At 49.1% G+C, this 19727-nt stretch overlaps 1 long non-coding RNA gene across 1 annotated transcript; it reads right to left on the bottom strand.

The window, feature by feature from the left end:
* Positions 1 to 256: 256 nt before the first annotated feature.
* Positions 257 to 7431, bottom strand: LOC108583013. The gene is made up of 2 exons (XR_001897161.3): positions 1471 to 7431; positions 257 to 657 (listed from the first exon to the last, which is right to left on the bottom strand). It is a non-coding gene; the product is annotated as an uncharacterized LOC108583013 (long non-coding RNA).
* Between the last annotated feature and the right edge of the window lie 12296 nt (positions 7432 to 19727).

The following is a 19727-nucleotide window of genomic DNA, read 5'->3' as shown; positions in this document are numbered from 1 at the left end:
AGGAAGCAACCAATTTCAACTTTCTTAGCTCTTCTTTTTTAAAAAAATTATCTTATTCTTTTGATTTCCATGTTGACATTCCTACATCTTGATCATTTCATTTCAGGCATAATCTTTGGGCCTCCCATTAGGGAATATGGGAATTCAGCTCCCGTTATCACCTCTTGCTCACCCTCCATGCCAAACCCGACCCTTCACATCACACTCCCTTGTCATGCCCTCTTAGAAATCCCAAGAGAGTGTCACTGAAACTTAGTTAGATCACCATTTGGTATTTATTATGACTAGTTAAATCACATTTACCAGTCAGTCAGTTAGTAAAACAGAATCGCTTTTCCACTTCTACATGCCTTTACGTTTCCTCTGAGTAAGTAATCCCTTTCGTCTATACTGGTTTTCTATGTTCTTATTACTAATTCCACTCCACATTCTGCCCCCCTCCCTCCACCAGCATAAGAATCTCCTCTGATCACATTCAAACACATTTGCATGATCAATTTTGTCTTCTTTCAGAAGTGGCTCTCGGTTTCCGTCTGCTGCCACCTGGATGGGTGGTGCCCTCCGTCTGTTAGCTTGTTGGAAATTGTTGGGGCTCTCTCTTCATAAGGAAATGGCCTCAGCCTAGATATTTTCACTCCATTTCCATCTTTTTTTTTCCTATTTTATTACATGGTTGAAAACACAAAATTTAATTATTACATAACACTTCATCATTAGACATACGTTATTTTTGTTATTCATTCTGATGTTTTCCTTAGCAAATGTTGCTAGAAGCAGTATTATTGGTCTAAATGAATTAATTTTAAAAAGTGGACTTTGTTTTTTAGGGAAGTTTTAAGTCCATAGTGAAACTGAGCAGAAGGTACAGAGAGTTTGCACACACCCCACCCCACACGCGCAAAGCCTCCCTCCCTGTCAACATCCCTGGCTAAGTGGTGTTTTTTTCACCACTGATGAGCCTACATTGACACACCATTGTCACCCAGATTCTGTGGTTTATATTAGGGGTCATTCTTGGTGTTGTACATTCTATGGGCTTGAACACAATTTTTTTTTTTCCCAGATGGAGTCTCGGTCTGTCGCTCAGGCTGGAGTACAGTGATGTGATCTCGACTCACTGCAACCTCTGCCTCCCAGGTTCAAGCGATTCTCCTGCCTCAGCCCCCCTAGTAGCTGGGATTGCAGGTGCGTGCTACCACACTCAGCTAATTTTTGTATTTTTAGTAGAGATGGGGTTTCACCATGTTGGTCAGGCTGGTTTCGAACTCCTGACCTCAAGTAATCCGCCTGCCTGGGCCTCCCAAAATGCTGGGATTATAGGCATGAGCCACCGCACTTGGTCCTGGGCTTGAACAAATTTATAATGACACGCATCCATCATTAAAGTATCATACAGAATAGTTTCACTGCCCGAAAAGTCCTCCTTGACTTGCCTATCACCCCCTCCCCCAATCCCTGGCAACCACGAACCTTTACTGTCTCCACAGGTTTGCCTTTTCTAGAAGGTCATAGAATTGGTTCCATACAGTGTGTGGCCTTTTCAGAGTGACTTCTTTCATTCAACAATATGCATTTAAAGTTCCCCCATGTCTTTTCATGGTTTGATAGCTCATTTCTTTTAGAGCTGAGTAATATTCCATTATTTGGATGTACCACAGTTTGCCATTCACCTATGAAGGGCATCTTGATTGCCTCCATATTTTGGCGATTATGAATAAAGTTGCTGTAACATTGTGTGAGGGTTTGTGTGTAGACATGGCTTTCCAGCTCATTTTGGTAAATACCAAGAAGAGCCGTTGCTGAGTGTGGTGTCACTCTTGTGTTAGAGAGGATCCTCTATTTTCTGCTGCTGTGGATTTCTCTTTCTTTACTCCTTCTGCTTTGTAAAAGACACTCCGCCCACATGTTGGTGACCCCAGGTTTCCATCTGTAGTCCTCATTTCTTCCCCTGGGTTCCAGGCTCCTATACTTAATTGACATCTCCTTTTGGGTGTTTAGTGGGCATCTTGTTTTAACCTGTGCAAAGTGGATTCATACTCCCTCCACCAACTCAATTCCGTTTCCTCTCTTCCCCAACTCAGAGAAGGACGCCACGGCCCATCCAGGGCTCAAGCCAAACAACTGGGAGGCTTCCTTTCTCTTTCTCTTGCTCCACGTTCACTCAGTGATCAAGTCCTGTCACTTCCACCTTCAGTCTGCAGCTCACATACTTCCAGTGTTGTCTCCATTCCCTCAACCCTTGTTCAAATGGCTACCTTGTTGCACTTCATTTTCTGTAGGAACTTGATCCAAATGATACATCTTCTAAACCTTTGTTTCCCTTTGCAGTTGGAATGACAGCCCTGCCTCCTCTCCCTGGACTGCGCACCCTGCAGCTCCGGTTCTGCCCCTCTCTGATTCATGCCACTCTGCCACTACCCTTGTAAAATGTCTCTGTTGCTCTCTCAGGCTTTCTTTCTTTTCCTTAAATACCAGGTCGGTTTCTGCCTCTGTGCCTTTGCAATTGCCCTCTTTTCTGCCTGGAATGCTTTCCCAAGCAGTGAGTGACTTTTTAGCATGGCTGAAACTCTTGAACAGGGAACAGGAACTAAACCCATTTTCCTTGGAGGTAGGAAGCTTGTTTTTCTAATTCACTGTAAACCCGAGTGTCTAGCAGTGAATGAATCAAAGTTATTTTAATCATGGTCTCCCCCAAAGGAAGAAGCGACTGGGCGAAGTGCTGAGAAGAGAGAGCTGAGAAGCATTCACAAGGAAAGTGGGGCATCCCCCACCCTATCTGGCCACCCATCCCCAGAGCAGATTCTCCAAGTGTGGGGAAGGAGAGGAAGAAGGTGACATGCCTTGCTTCCTGGGTGCAACACCAGCACTGCAGCAAGACCCAGAGGGAAAAGTCTCCGAGCTCTTGCTGCAGTTTGAAAACAGAGTCACTGGCAGCCCATGTGTCTTGGAAGTAGCAGACAGCACCATCAGACCTGAGGGGCCACGTGGCCACGCATGAGGAAAGGCCCCGTGGGCAGGGGACTCGAAATGGACGGTCATCACAGCCAGCATCACGGCTCACAGCAGCTCTGACAAATTCCCAGGGAGGGGCTGGTGAGGGAAGATGCTGTGCTATGGCAGGCTCCCTGGGCTTGCGAGGGCCTGGCATTTGCAACCTTTTCTACGCCACCCTGCCCCAGTGCAGGGACATCATATTTGTAGCTTGGGATTGGCCACAGGTGGGGGTATTTACATCATGAAAATTAGGAAATATTAGAAATAAGGGCTTTTTCTTTTCTCCTCTTGTCCTCCCTGGAGATCCTGGCTTGCCAGCATACCACTGGGAACAGACCTGTAACTGGCTGAGCAGTTCATTCAGTGTGGGGGAGGTGAGGTCTCTAAATCTAAATGGAGTTGCAGGAAAGTACATTTTATTCTTCGCATGCATAAAAAAATTTTAGTGTTTTTTTTCATCCTGGAAATAGTTTTAGGTGGCTTTTCTCAGCAGCACACCAGAGACAGAGTCTTAGGTGCAAATGATATGTTAAGGAAGTTCCCCCAGGAGAAATCAGAGAGTAGGTGACACCAGTTGGGAAGGAGCCACGCCAGGAAGTTGATACAAGTGCAGGGTCAGCTGCCGCGGGTCCTCGGGGAGCCCTGGTGCCCAAGTTCCTCTGCAGTCCTGGTGCAGGGCTTTCCGACACCTGCACCCCTTGGTCATCACCACCGGCTGTGGGCTGCTCACGGGACCAAACGCTCCCAGGTACTGCCAGCTCTCAGCACAAAGGCCTCCTTAGCTGAAGGGGCTTCTTAGCATAGTCTCAGAAGGTTGCAGAAGCTGGGGACAGACCTATGTAGGATACAGTCAGAGCAGAGACAACACCTCTGCTGGGGTAGCCCCAGGAAGATGAGGCTGAATTATTCATACTCTTTGGTTCTTGGCCCATTATCATCCCTGGTCTGTGCAAGACCCCTGCACCTCATTTCTCATCTTTCCTGCTTTATCCCTAGCCCCCACTCCCATTCGTCCCATGGGCACCCACTCTAATGTGTTGGGAGTCAGTACCCATTACAATATGTGGCATGTGTAAAGCCTACAGTTTTACCTGGAGTACCTATGTGTCGGGGGGTTGTGGTAATTCACATAGGCTTCAGTTTTAGAAATGCACCCTTCCATGCATGGGGAAAGGAGCCAGGTGGAGCCCCACTCCCTAAAAGTACAGGAAAAGCAGCTGCACAGTTTGGTCCCGCGTGACTCCAGGACAGAAACAGGGTCGTCTGCATCAGAAACACGGTGGGTCCACTGGGTGTGGCAGGCTTTGGCAACATCCTGGCAGCTGTCCAGGGCAGAGCACCCATCCAGTGTTGGAAATGGCTGAGGGAGATTCCCGGCAGTGCTCTCTGCGGAAGCCCGGCACGGCTTTGGCCAGCATGGGAGCCTCTGTTCATGGCAGCAGCTCCCTGTAGGGAGGTGGCGTTAGGAAGGGTTTGGGAGGGTTCCTAGTCCTGGGAACAACAGCACCACCAAATGAGTGACTGATCATTGAAGAAAGTCGAAATATTTTACCCCAAAATATATTTCTTTGACTTCTTTTGAAATGGCTGCTGTAGGGCCAGCAGACTGAAATGGCCCCGCAAACCTGTCTTGTGGGAGAAACTTGCCTATGTACAGAATCTCCGTTGTTGCAGCCAGGCCTTCCGTTTCTAGGCCTTTCCCCAATCTAAGGGAGACTGAGACTCTGACACTTCCAAAGGTCTGAAAGGAAACGTTTACCATCTATTTCCTCTGGGGCTATATTATGAGGGGCTTCATCTAGACCAGCTCTGCTGGCCATAACCTGTCCTGTCTCCAAAACGGTTTCAGCCATGCTCTGAGCCCGCATTCTTTCTATAACCTCAAGATGGTCTAGAAACTTCTGTACCTTACCGGGGGGCGGGGGGGGGTTGGGACTTCATTCTGAAGGCTCCTGTGGATACACGTTAAATAAATTTGTATGCATTTTATCCTATTAATCAATCTGCCGTGTGTCAGTTATTTTTCAGAGAACCTTCAGGCGCCAAGGCAAAAGCTCTCCCTTGCCCCCCACGTCTGGACCCAGACATCAAGCCAGACACCCAGGAGCAGGCAGGCAGGGCCGAGCCTCCGGATCTGCCCAGATACACGCTCATTCTTACTGTAGTGGTTCCCAGAGAGCCTAGTGGCAAAGACCCAGGAGGGAGTTTGTTTCTCCCGGTTCAGAGATCGCTTATTACAGGGGCAAAGACTCAGAATCAAAACCTGCTCTGTGGTAGCTCCAGCCTGTTATCCATCTCTGATGGCTGGGGCTCAGCCCACTGCCTGCCTCACTTGGAGGCCACAATACCCCTCTACCAGCGTGGGCCGGGCTGGCGTGTGCGTGCTGACTCCATCCCTTTAGCCATACTTAATCGGGTCAGGGTGGAGCCTTGACTGTAGGTGAATCCTTCTTGGTACAAGAGTTAGTATCACGAAAGCCAGTGCCCCTCTGTTTTGGCATGTGGGAGCTGTGGGGCAGCCCAGGGGCGTCAGGGGACGCCGGTCACGGAGAGAAAAGAAGGACATGCGTGCTCAGAGAGGAGCAGAGTCAAGACCTGGACAGTGCTGGGGGTTTCCAGGTGGCGGCTCCAGGCCCTTCTGAAGCCAGCCGTGATCTCGGCCTTGCTGTCTGACAGACACTCCGCTGTCTTCACAATGAAAGCCATCATTGTTGTCTTTCCCATTTTCTGTCTTGGGGACTTCCTCTTCATCTACCCAATTTAACTCAAGCCCCTTTTCTTTAGAGGACGCCCTCCAGACCTTTCTAGGCTGCTGGTTGCTTCCTTCTGTGTTTTCACAGAGCACTTTGCCTAGGTCCCCCTGAATTCCTTAAAGGTGTGGTGTCTTAATTTGTCTTCGTAGCGCCATCGTGTATTACAGAGCTTGACAATACAAAGAGCGTAAACAGAGCCTTAGAATGAGCTGCTTAGAGCGACGTCTCAAAGTGATAAAATAAACTCCTGGTGCCTAACAGTTAGGAAAATTTTCAAGAAATTTGGCTATGAAGAAGAGAGAGTGTGGTATCCGGGGGGAGGATGAAATGATATATCAAGTGACAAGAGGACCCAGGCCAGTAGGAGGCCCGGTGAGCTCGGCAGGGAGAGGGCAGCCATTCAGGGCAGAGCTGGCTTCAGAGCACCTTTACGTGAGAATGTGTGATACTTGATTTTCTGCTTCCATAGCAAAATATTCTTAAGAAAGACTATCGTGTGGTCCTGAGCTGTTTTTAACAGCATATTTCCATGGGTCTTCAAAAGGCTTGGGTGTTGAGGAAGCTCAAGATCCGCACGTGAAGATAACCGCCAGCCCTCAGCCCCAGTTAGAAACCTTCAGAGAACCCGCGAGGTCTGGGCTGAGACCGGAGAGCTCAAGGAGAGTAAGAAGAAAAAGATGGGTGGAGCGGCTGAGCACAGCTTGGATCGCAGCAAGAACCCCGAGGAGGTTCTGAAGTCAGTGGCAGTTGCAGGGGCAGTTGCTGGTGGCAGTTGGAAGTGCAGGCAGTTAGAGGCGGTTCCGCAGCCGTTGGAGGGGAGGATGGTACCCAGGGAAGTTGAGCGCCAGCAAGGCTGCAGGCCACAGGCTGGGGCTGGGAGAGAGGGAAGGTCGAGAGAGCGGCAAACTGTCCAACTCCTCCCTCTTCATGCTCTGCAGTTCCCCAGCCACGTGTTTGGTGTAAATGAGGAGAGCTGGAAGGATTAGCTTGCAGGGTGGGGTCCAGTTGCCCTGAAGGGCAGGGAGCAGGCAGAGACGGGGTGCAGGGCATGGCACTGGAGGCCCAGTCCACCCTGTTCACCACCCCCCCCACATCGGGCTGGCACTCTGCACATTTAGGGTACGGCCAAGCCTCAGCCAGCAGAAACGAGTCTGGTCTCGCTGACCAGCCTGGCCAGCTGGAGGAGAAAAGGAGAGGACGGTGTCTCTAGGGAGATCCTGGGCCTGGGCGGCAGCGTCTATCTAATCTATTTGGCTTCTGTCTCTTGAGTAGCCCATCTGAAATGAGGAAAGGGCCAAGAGGCCCCAGGGCTCAGGTCCACCACCCACGCCCCCATTCTCACAGCCCTGCTGGGCCAAGGCATCTCTCGAATGGGCCACACTGACCGTTTCTCTTGGTTGCTTGCCTGACTCCAATCTACTCTCCACAAAGCGGTTAGAATTAGCAAACAGACAAAAGCCACGTCTGCCTCCAGCCCTGCTGTGCTGCCGGTGGCTAGCCACCTGCCCCAGACCCCACAGCCACGGCTGGTCACCTGCCTCACACCCCACAGCCCTGCTGGCCGGTCACCTGCCTCAGAACCCACAGTCAGTTCCTGCCTCCTGCAGATGTCATCTAGGGCTCAGCAAAATGACCTCTCATTTTCCTATCTCACAGTGCCTCCCTGCCGTGCTCTGGCTCTGTACCCTGTTAATTTATTTCTAGTCCTTGTCATAAAGTATGAGCCTTTCTCTGTTCGGAATCTGTTAGAGGCCCTGTGTTATTCATCCAGCACTTAGCATACATGTGGTGCAGAAGGTGCAAATTAGTCTTGTAGAAGAAAATAAAATCTTGGGACCCCCAAACTCAGTGTGCCAAAGGGAAAGTTGCGCCTGTGAAGTGAGTCATACAATACCACCTTTCTTTTGTTCCCAGACAGACAGCGGCAATTTCACGACCCTGTGTCACAGCCTCATCCATCAGGCAGGTTCTCACACGGCCTCTGTCATGAATAGCTCACAAGGAAGTGGAGCCGTTTGTCTTAGTGCCTGCCCTCCCTCCCTTCCTTCCTGTTGGGTTTTTTGTTTTTTGTTTTTGTTTTTGTTTTCCCTTTAAATACTGAGTCTCCACAACCGTCTTTGGAAAGCTGAGATCACAGATACTCCTGTAACTCATGATTTTCCTGGGCACATCCCCAAACTCTGGTTAAATCAACCTCTGTCGATTGAGACTCCCGCCTCAGTCACATTCGGTTAGCAGACTCTGGCTTAAACGTTTTGGTGACTTTGACTTTTATATGCTGAAACTACAGCGGCCAGTCAGATTTTGGAGGCTCCTGGCATTTCTGCCTCTTTGGCCTAATCTTTTCCATACTGACACCTCTCTCTCTCTCTCTCTCTCTCTCTCTCTCTCTCTCTCTCTCTCTGTCTCTCAGACCCCGCTGACAGACTTGTTGCTACCAAACACAGCACTCTGGTTTCTCTTTCTCTAAGTTATTTTCAGGATTCATTTTGCCACTGAACTTTTTTTTTTTTTTTTTTTTTACTTGATGACATGTCTTTTGTCGACAACTGACGTCTGCGGAAGGCAGAGGTGCTCCTGGTTCAGGCATGGATGTCTACTATCTCATGGACCCTGACGTTATCTTCCACATTGGTTTCTGGTTTTGTTCCGTCACTCCCCAAAGTGTCTTTGCTGAGATGCAATAACCCATTCAGCAAAATATTCCTTGCAACAGGAATTGTTGCACTTTCTTATAAATGTTTAGGTTTGGCGCAGGCCCTTGCACCCGAAGACCACCAAGGGAAGGTGAAAACGCCGCAGCCCCCGAGCCACAGTCCCTGAGCTGGTACTTAGCTGTCTGTTTGCACAGCTTTGACGACAGAGGCTTAGACAGGCCACGTCTCTATCTCGACTGGCAAAACAGGAGCGGGGGAGTCCAGCAGTGTCTTCTCTCTTGGAGGGTTTTGCAGGGATCAAGTGAGATAATGTCTGGAAGAGTACTTTTGTAAAAGGCAAATAGTTACACTAAGACAGGTGCAGTCTTTTCTAATTTAAAGTAGTGTGTAAATGGTATGTCCTCAGACAGTTGCCTGAGTGAATAATTCTAAGTGTTTTCTTTTGTGCACTTAATAAAGCTCACATTTATGTCAGTCAAGATATAACTTCCTATTTTTTTCTGCCAGGGTATATTACAACATCACGCTTCCAAGCAAGGCCGAGGCTGGCCCACATGGGACACGAGTCCCCCGGTAAAGATCAGGGGCACTTCTGGGGGTCCCACCTGAGGGATCTGGTGCATAAAGTCAGGCTTGGTTGTAGGCCCCCAACAAGACATAAAACCTGTACAGGTCAAGAAGTGGCACATCTCTGGCCTGTGAGCCCCTCATGTGCCGGGTGGCACTAAGGTCATGATGGCATTATTTCTAAAAGACAGACATAATGCCAATGACTTCAGTCGTTTTCCTCATTTTATGTGGCTCTTTTGAAAAGCTGTCCTCCAGAAACAAAAGAATCCCTGAGATAAAATTTCCCACAGCAAAATACTCCACCTGACTGAGGTCTGACGTGGGGATGGGAGAGCTGGATGGTCCTGGACACAGAGTTAGGTCTGTGCGGTTAAAGGCAGAATTGATGTTCCTTGTACTGAACTGAAACGGACAGATTTAAAAATCTTATCTTTTGTACTTCCATCTAAGCTACTTTAGGGAGTTTTCTGGCTATGAAGCACCTGAACCTTGAGCTGTAATTCAGAAATAAAGCCTATCTGCCCCTCTGTCCACCTTTCTTTCCATCCTTCCGGAAAAAAGCAACAGGAAAATTCTTTACTAAAGAGAGCACTAACGCAAGCGTGAGTTTGAATGACAATCAGATCAACAGCCAATTTCAGAAAAAGCCTTCAGTGTTTCTTAAGAGAGAGGCAGGGGGAAGGTGCGGTGTGCTGTGACTGTGCACTTCGGTGGAAAGGTGCTGGGACGGTTTGCGCCCTGGGACAGTTGTGCCTCCCTTCGGGGTGGGGACCATGGGGGGCTCTGGTGCTGAGCCACAAAACACAGCAGCCCCTCGCAGGCAGACCCCAAGCAACGCAGGTGTGGGATTTGGTTCCCGCAGCATTTTAAGACAGTTTGAATTGCTTAGAGGCATTTTAAAATGGGAAACTTTCATACAAAAAAATTGTTTCTGGCTTTTCTGGAAAAGAGAAAAAAGGCCCTGGGCATGTGTGTCCCTGTGGTGAGAAGAGGCTGGGACTGAGGAATGGGCCCCAGCGTGCCCTGAGGCCCTGTCCTCTTTTCCTTAGAGAGGCTGATGGTGACAGCTTGGGCCAGTTTACGTCTTCTGCCTGGTCCCTGACGTTAGTTGAATTTGTGACCCTTGTTGCTAAGATCCTTCCCAAAAGAAGGGCAGATACAACAAGGTTATTGCAGATTTTAAAAGTCAAACTTTCTCAGTGGAGAGCCCAGACCACACCCTGGGAAGCCACATGCTGGAGGAGCTGCGAGGGGCTCAAAACCTAGAGTTCCTAAAATTGACTTTCCTTTGGCACTTTTCCATGTTTAATCAGATGATTAAAGTCCTTGAAACATGTCGGCTTTTTCAGGTGGGCTGAGGTTAAGAAAAGATGGAGAGGCTGGGGCAGGGTTAGTGAGTGCTCTCCGCTCCGGAGCCGTCGGGGAAAAGGAGGGCTTCCGGGCTGAGCCGGGGCTCCACGCAGAACCTCCCTGGTCTTTCTGCCTGGAAGACAAGGATCTTCTTTGGTTGTTTTTGGACAGTTTTGCTTTATTCATGTTTATCAGAGAGAAAATTTGGTTGGCTGAAGTGTGGGCTCTGAGAAAGGACTAAAAATAAGAAAACGCTGAGATGGAAATGAAGACTCAGAAGACAAGAGACAATGATTTTCTTTTTTCTAAATCTTGGGAGAAATTTTTTGTTTTGTTTTGTTTTTAATGGCAGGGGGAGCTAAAGCTTATAACACCCTTATAGAAGGAAAGGGATCCACAGTATGATTTGGGGACTGACTTCTTACCTATTCAGAATGTAACTCTGTTCATGAAGAAGCTTGAATAATTCATTTCACGGGTGACAAGTAGGCTGGCCCTGGAGGTACATTTAGTGGGTGCTCTTTGGTTATGATTTACTGCCTAAGCGAATTAATTGCAACTGGCCACGACCTATAGGCAAACATCACAGTCAGGTGCCAGCAGAGTCCCTCATTCAGGGACAGTGCCCCTTGAGAAGCCCAATTGGCTTCCTTATGGCCTGGGGGCTCTGTCTGTCACCCACCCCTGGGGCAGGTGCACCTTTGCTTCTGACAAACACACACACACTGAGCTCTGAAGTGAGGAGTGATATGGCCACACCAAGGCTTTAAGGGGATCCACGAAGGCGATCCTGTCGCCCAGCGTTTCTTGCTCGTTCCCAAATCCCCGTCACATCTCATTATTCCCCAGATGCTTCCCGGGAATGTCCTTTGAGCCCACTCTCTTTACTTACTTTCTGTCCTCAAAATATCCTCAGCTTGCATTCTTGTCAGGGGGAAAATTATTAGACCTTTTGGTCAAACCCTGATGACCTGTCCTCTTAAGTAAGACCCCTTGGGTTTGGAGCTGGGAAGGGCAAATTCCTCAGAGTGAGGGCCAGTCAGGATTAACGCACTTTGGAAGCCATGGCTGGTGGTCTTCACACATCTCCTGCAACATGGTCCCTCGTAGAAGACACTTACCTTTGAGCACAAATGAAGCCCAACCCTGGATTTCTGTGTAGAGCCAGAAGAAAAAACAAAATAATAAAATTTAAAGACCCTTGTTTATAAGGTATGGCCACCCCTGTCTCCTGCATATGGCTGAGATGGAGTGTCCCTTTCTTGAAGGACTGCCGGGTTTGGGGAGGTGAGGCCGGGTGAGGAATGAGAAGGCTGAATCACTCTGCTTTTGGGACGGAGCCTGCCAGGATGGATGCTGTGCAGAGGGTGGCAGGGGATGAGGGGAGATGGAGACCATGCTGCCCCCTCACCCAAGAGTCAAGCAGATGAGAGGGATGTAGAACAAAGGGCGTGTCCAGTGTGGACATTGAGGTTTCCTGCTGGGATCGGAGTAGACACACCGATTTGTAAAGTCCACGTTGCTCACCAATGCTTTTGTGTAAGTTGGTTCTTTTGGGAAAACTTGAAGAGGATGTTAAACTTCATGACTCAAGGGGCCTGAGGGTGCATTAAAAAAATGGGATGCATGGAGAGCAGCCATGAAGTGTCCTTAAGACTGTGCAGAAATGTTGAGGCCTCGGCTTCCCACAGCCTGGCAGAAAGCGAGGGGCAGGGTGGTGGGGTTCAAGAGACTTCCCTGCGATCGGGGTTTCCGAGCCTAGGGAGGGCTCTGCAGACAGAAAAAGGCACTTTTTGTTAATACCTTTCTCTCTTGCTCTTGCTCTTCAGGGTTGGAAAATAAGAAAGTTAAGGAGGTTGTCAGTGAGGAATTTGGACAGGAAGGGAGTTAAGGGGAGCCAGGGAAGGCTCAGGCTGAGGGTGCCAGGACCTAGCCGTGGACTTCCTGATGTCTGAAACCCGATGGAAACCCCAGCATTCTTTTAAAGGCTGCTTCCCCCAACTCCCCTGTGAACAGGGCAAGGCGTCTGCTGAGATGCCGCGGGGACCACGCGGCCACCTCGGCCAGGCTCTAACAGCCACGACTGTGCTTCCAGGACCTCTTTCCTGACACAGTCTCTATCTACTGTCAGGACTGCTGTGAGTCTCAAATAAGACAACAGGTGGAAAGTGCCTAGCGTGGGGTTGTGTTGGAAGTGCTCCGTGTTACGTGCTAAATCATCGTCCGCAAAGTGAGGCCCCGAGCACCCGGCTGTTTTACTTTTAATATTTTTTTTTAATCTGGCCCATGTGAAGAGAGCAGTGTGACATTCTGGATGCCGCTCTGAGGTTTGGTGAATGACCTCTGGTCCATCCTAGTGGAGGGCTCCTTGATTCTCACCTGAATCACTGTTACATCCCCCAGACAGCCTCACCCCTTCCATTCTGTCTCATATATTCAGGCTTGTCCCCATACCACAGCCTGAATGACGTTTAACAGGCACACCCAATCCCTCACTCCTAGGCATTGATTTCCGTGGAAACCCACTACACTCTCAGGATAAAGCAGCACCCTCAGCTGCACTGCTGAGGGCCAGAGGTCCACCCCTGGCGGCCTCCCCAGCCACCCACTCTGCTCCGTGCCTGGTGGGAAACTTCAGGTCGTGCATTTTACCTCTTGGGGTTCATCCCCCCGGCTTTGCATGAAGCCTCTTGTCCGGGCATCTCTGTGCATGCTCTTCCTACTTCTTGGAAAGCTTTTCCTCTTCTTCCCAAATTAGCAACATCTTCCATATGCTCCCACCCCCCATAGGAACGCTAAGGAAATTATTTGGCCTGTATATTTCAGCACTGGGGAGGGAAATACAAAGGTAACTGGGATCACAAAAAAGCTGCCATTCCTCCCAAGACCGGAAATAAGCAAATGTGTGGTCAGACATCGAAACAGGCAAACACATGCCTTCCTCGTGATGCTTCTGTGGTGACCTTGTCCCCCTTCTCAGGTCCGCCACCCCCAGCTGGCCTCTGAGCTGTCCCTTTGTGGTGGCAGCACACTCATTTGTCACCATCTGCATGTGGACTTCTGTTTTAGCTTTGGGACGATGGTCAGATGATGTCTGTCCTCTGCATAAAGCCCTCTGGTCCCCTAGAAAAAGAATCCAAACTCCTCACCTAGGCCAAATGAATCTGGCCTGTCCTGGTTTTGTGCCTGACTCTCTGAGCTCAACTTGTACCTTCCTCCTCCTTGGTTACTCGCTCCTCTGGCCTGTGCCTCCTTGTCCCTTGGCCCAGGAAATCTCTTCTCCCAGGTTTTTGCAGGCTGACTATTTCTTCTCCAAACATACCGACCCAAGTATCACACCTCTGAGAAGAGCTGGCCTCCAGCCTCCCCATCTTTGCGAGTGGCCATTCTCCCTCACGCTACCCCTGATGGGCTCCATCTGAACTCTTCTTGCCGGTTTATTTGCCTTGCTTTCGTGTGGTCCGTGTCCCACCTCAAGTCTGCCTAGCTCATGCCTTGTCAGTGTCTCCAGCAGTGCCTGGCGTGTGGTCACTTGACAGACCTATTGGATGAATGTCTCGCTTTTCCAACTAGATCATGAGCTCTTGAGCCATGGAATGGAATGGCTTCATCTTACTCTCCTGTTTTCCCCAGAGTCCCTGTGCACAGAAAGTGCCGGGTGAATGTTGATTTGTACATTGTCAACTGTAATTGGCAGTTATTTGGTGGACACGAGCTGGAGAGGAAGATATCTGGAGTAACCACTTTCCAAGTGGTGCTATGAATTTTCCCTTATCTGTTCTGTAAAAATTGGGAGTATGTGAGATTGAAAAACTTTGATTTGGATTCTAGTTCCATTGCTGCCACTAGCTAGCAGCTAGCTGTGGGTCCTTGGGCAAATCCAAAGGAGCAAGTCACTTGGCCCCTTTAATTCTTAATCTTCACACTTATGAATACAGGAATTAAACTAAGGTATATTCAGGGCTCTCTTCCACTTACACATTCTAGACCTAGATCATTTTAGGCCAGACCATCACCGTTACCAGGCTGCTTCCATCTGGTTTTTTGAATAGATGTACGTGGATACTGGTAGCATAATCCCAGTATGATGCTATAAGAAGCATCGTTGTTTCCACGAGGGGGAGGAAAGGTACAAAGGTGAGGGAAGTAGTGCCTTCAGTGAGAAGTTAAGAGATGGATGTAGGAGAGACCCGAGGGCTCTGGAGCTGGAGAACCAATGTTCACAGAATTCTTGTTCACTGCTTGTGCTCACATGAATGCCCAAAATACAGTACAGTGCTCATTTTGGGTAACTGGGTTGAAAATGAAACCTGGTTGATCGAAGAGAAGAGGGCAATAAGGAGGACAAATGTTGAATTCTGCAGTGACTCTGGTCCCTGTTACGAGTTCAATCGGAAGGAAAAGCTGTTCCATGAAATGGTTCCAATGAGAGTGTTATAGGACCAACAGGTTCACATGCTGGCTGTGCAGTCACAGACCAAAGACACAGAGACAGCAGGGTTTGCAGCGGAGATGGGAGTTTTGTGATCCCAGGGCGCTGAGCCAAGAGATGGGAGGAGACCCTCAAATCCATCTCCCAGAGAAGTTCTGGGCTGGGATCCTTAAGGGGGGGATCGTGGAGGATGAGGGACTGGAAAATTAGAGTCATTGATTGGTCGGGAAAACGGGAGCAACTCATTAGGATGTGGAAACTGCCATCCTTGGTGAGTCAGTTTCTCATAGGTTCCTTCAGACCAGCTGAGTCAGTAGTTTCACTGATATGCAGGACCTGAAAGAGTATCTCAAAGGGAAACTTGACATTTTGTAACGTTCAAGTTGTTCTGGATAGGGCAGTTAAGGGGAACTATAATCTTGTAACAGGGTCCACGTGATTCTGAGGCAATTGGCACCAAACAGCTATGAGAAAGTGGATGGGAGAGCTGCTGATCTAATGATGAACGGAGAGCTGCTGATCTGATGATGAATGCTGAGTGTGCTGCCAGCTGGGTTCATTTTCATTTCTCCCCCTCCTTTACTCCTTGATTAACCTTATAAAGTTCAGAGGGATGCTTTCACGTGCTCCAGCAGATGCCAAGAAGTGCATGCAGTGGGGAAAACAATGCACTTCAGAGGGGCTTGGGAGCTGGGGCTTTCTAGGTGGACTTAGGACATAGGCCCTGGGAATGGCAAATGGGCACTCGAATAAAAACAAGGTCTAGGCACATGCCAGTCATGCCTCAAGAAGTGGCAAGGGGTGTCCTGCTTAGCTGCTTCCATGGACATTTCTGTGGGTTCCCGCTTGGGTATTTTTCTTCCCTTCGTTCTTGGGCTAATCTTATCTGGCGAGGTCTGACCTGGTTCTTGCCATCATTCTCCCTGGTGCGCTGGAGTGCCTGCATGCCCGCTGAGGGCGCTGATGTGGGCATCTGCCTGTGTCTTCTTTTCCTCTGCCAAGTTGTTCCAGTTTGTGTGGGTGGGTCTCTGCCTCAGTTTCCCTGTCTAGCACCCCAGACCCTTGCTGGTGCTGGAGCACTGCCCTGAAAATCCAGCTTGTGTGCTGGAGACACGCCCACCTGTCGGACTGCTTTGCCTGCTGGGCAGGAAGAATACACCCCCCTTCCCTCCCTCCTGGTTCCGGACCCACGGCACTGCCACCCACGCAGCCTCCTGGAGCTGTGTCCTTCATGCCTTAACCTCATCACTGCAGCAAACCGCTTCCAACATTTACAGGCCTGAATTTGCTGGAGCCTTGGGGTTTTTTTAATAGACTTAGATGGAAACATCTTCTCTCCTGCGTCCACAGGGCCGGTTTCTGTAGCCACCGAAGTACTCCGAGCCAGTCTTCATTCCCTCCTGAGGCTCAAGTTGTTGCAGTGCCATTATTCGGTTTTGTGCCTGAGTCCACACTGCATTTACCTTCTCTGAGACACTCCCAGGCCAGTTCCCTGAGAAGGAAAGTGACTTCGTGTTTGAAAACAATACCAAACTCTATCTTGCTACATGGGAGGGTGATGTGAACTTTATCTTTGAATGTTCAGACAGAGCTTTAAAAAAACTAACTTAAAAAGAATATTAACCTATTACTTCAGAAATGATACATTCAAAGGAAAATGAATCATCTGATTTCAGAGAAATGGGTTACTAGTATCAGCCAATGGGGCCTTCAGGATGGCTGTACTTTTTAGATGGGGTGTACATATTTATGTCAGCTGGAAATGTTTGGGGATAATTGTACTGTTTTTCATTGTTAAGTCAGGATCTTTTGGCCATTATGCCCTTCTTTGAGCACATGGTGAGCCAAACTATTCATGGGAAACAATACTTTGGATAAAGTTTGCCGATTAAATCTCTCTCCACATTTCAATTACTTTCTCTAAGCAAGGTAGACATATGAAATAACTTTTCATCAAATATTGCATCTTAGAATCCTCAATAGGAAGGCAATGAAAAGCTAAACCAGCCCAACTGGATGCTGAGCTCTTCCTTGCAATAGTCCTGTCTGTGACTGTCTAGCCTCTGTCTGAACACCTACGGTGACAGAGAACTCTTCCCCCAGGAAGATAATTCCACATGTGTGCTTCTGTCAGGTAGGCTGCGCATTGACCCAAAATGTGTCTTCTCATGTTCCTGCTCTCCTACTCTTCAGTTCTAATTCTTCCCTTTAGGGCCACATGGAAGTAAATCCTCATTTTAATCAAAGAAATCAAAGCCTGATGCAGAAGGAAGGAGAGGGTGGGGATAAAGAAGAGAGACAGGGAGAGAGCTCGTATCAGGGAGTTTGGGACTGTGGCTCTGAGAAGCCACACCAACCAAGTTCCGGGGATGCCTCCTCCGCCATGGAAAAGGGGGGATTCCTGGGACTGGCTCTCCTCTCCAGTTGGGGTGCTAACTCTCCCCTACCTTTGGACTTTATGCACCAGGGGTGAGATCACCCGTGGTGTCAACCAGTGACCTCTCCAGCACTGGGGGCAAGAGACATGCAGCTTCTTTCACACTGTGCCTGCATCAAGCCTGTCAGAGCATAGGTTTAGCCTATTTTATAGTTCAAACCAGGGCATTTTGAGAGTGAACCGTGGGGTGGGGTTGCAATAATTATGCCAGGGCAACAAGGGTGACTGGGAGTGCTTCCTGGGCAGACTGGGACTTGCACCCATCCTCCTGAGCCCATGAAGAGCTAGACTAAGGATTCACAAGGCCTCGAGGCTCTGAAGAGGTGCATGAAAAGGTGTGATGCAACTCTTGCTCACACGATAACGGGAGCTGAGGGTTCATTAACTCATTCGGCAAATATTTACTGGCCTGAGAGTGTTAGGACCTGCCCTAGGGTTTAAGGAAGCAATGGTGAGCCCAGCCAGGTACAGGCCCTGTTGTCACGGAGCTGGTCATTTAGAAAGGCAGATGTCACTTTAAACAAGTAATTATGTAATTACAATTGGGTAGTTGCAATCACACAGTTGCAGAAATGTTATGAATACATAACAGGATACCAACTTTTCTAAGGATGTTGGCCATCAGGAAAATGTCCCTAAGAGAGAAACATTCAAGTTAAGACTCTAAGGTACGAAAAGAATTGGCCTGGTTGGACTGGATAGAGGAGGGAAGGAGAGATGGAGAAGGGAATTAGGAGGGCAGGAAAGAAGAGGGTTAGAGATACAGCAAACCCATGAAAGAAAGCTCCCAGGTCAAGAGAAAGCTTGGCACCCAAGAGGATGAAAAATACAGCCCTGTGTCTGGGGCATGTGTCCCAGCGGAGGGCTGGCTGGAGGAGAGACTGCATGAGGCCTGATACCCCACTAAAGATCACAGTGTTCAGTGACTTAAAGTTTGTGGAAGTAAATGTTCTCCCAGGTAGCTGCTGTTTGGAGCACGGATGGGGGAAAGAAAGCCTGTAGGATGCTCTTGGGAGTGTCAGGCCATGGAAATGATAGTTGCTTTGGTTAGGTTAGAGGGAGTAGAGATGGAGAAGAGTGGATGAGGTTGAAATATACTTAGGACCCAGAATGGGTAGGACTCAGTGCCGTGTTGGATGCAAGTGGGGAGGGACAAAGGGACCAAGGATGAGTTTGTCCTCAGCACAAATGACTTTCCCATGGAAGCAGCATTTTGTGAAGTGGGAGGAGCTTGTGCTGGGGGGAGGCTGACTCTGCACTGGTTGGGACCTTCTGAGGTTGAGGCAATGGGAGACCTTCCCACGGGGATGTGCAGTTGGGAGTTGATCTGGAGGGCTGGAATTCAGGCAGAGATTGGATCAAGAGATGGAAATTTGGCATTGGGAACATATTTGAAGCTGTGGGAGTAGGTGAGACCTTTGAGGAGAGATCACAGAGTGAGAACTGAAGTGAGCTGGAAGCAGGATTTTGAAAAATTGCAGTGTTTAAACTAGGCTGGGAGAAGGAGCAGGAGCTCTGAAAGGAAATTCAGAAATGTGGCCGGAGGGTCAGAGGGTAAACAGAGAGAGTGGTTCCTCAGGAGGCCGAGGAGTGGGTGTTTCAAGAAGGAACAGATGGTCAGCTGCGCGCGAGGCTTCCAAGAGCCATAAAGAAACCAAACAAGATGGCAGGCTTGTCAACGCGCAAGCGTCTGCTGGCCTAAAGGAAAGGAGAGTGTTTTGGTGGCTGGATGTCCGACTGGGGGCTGCTGAGGAGTGGAGCTGAGGAAGAGTGGACGGACGGATGGCCAGATGAGTCAAAACAAAGCTCTGATGGAAGAGAGAGCAAGGAGCTGGAGGGGACCAAATCCTGGCGGGGGGCTCCCAGGGGCGAAGGAGAGCAGGCACGGATGCCAATGGAAAGGCATCTTGCGAGAAAAGGCTGAGGTTATATGAGAAAGAGGGAAAAAGGGAGTGGAGTGCCTGAGGAGGCTGGGTGGGCCAGGGCTACTCAGAAGCATCTAGAGAAGTGCTGCCTTTTGATGGGAAGAAAGGCCCCTCATTTTAGTTAAAAGAAAAACAGCAAAAAAAAAAAAAAAAAAAAAAAGACGCGGTGAGTGGCATTAGCCGCACACAGACTCTGGTGAAATGACGTCAGGATGCGTCAGAATTCCTGACCAGCGTCTTCAGATTTTCTTTGAAGTATTTGAGACAAGATCATCTTCCACAGGGCGGCAGCAACAGTTGGAGGTTTGAGGGAAATGGAAATTGCAAGAAATTGTTATTGTGTGGAGGTGCTGGGGAAGCAGGCATCCGGAGACCTTTATCAGGTTTCATGATGTGAAGACGACACAGGAGAGTTCATCAGCTCCAAAGTCTTTACAATAGAGTTTCCTGAAGAGGTGGACTGGCTGCACGGGTTGTGGTCACTGTCCTTCGTGCTTGTTCTGGTATTTAGGGCACAGTGTCTCTGTCTTACCCCGCAAAGCAGCTCTGGACTCAATGTCTAATGAGCATCTGAGAGGGCACCTCACCTTTTTAGTTTTGCTGTTTAAA

Source organism: Papio anubis, chromosome 19 (assembly GCF_008728515.1).
Source record: "Papio anubis isolate 15944 chromosome 19, Panubis1.0, whole genome shotgun sequence".
In the NCBI taxonomy this organism is placed as follows: domain Eukaryota; kingdom Metazoa; phylum Chordata; class Mammalia; order Primates; family Cercopithecidae; genus Papio; species Papio anubis.
This window is presented reverse-complemented; position numbering and strand designations above follow the sequence as displayed.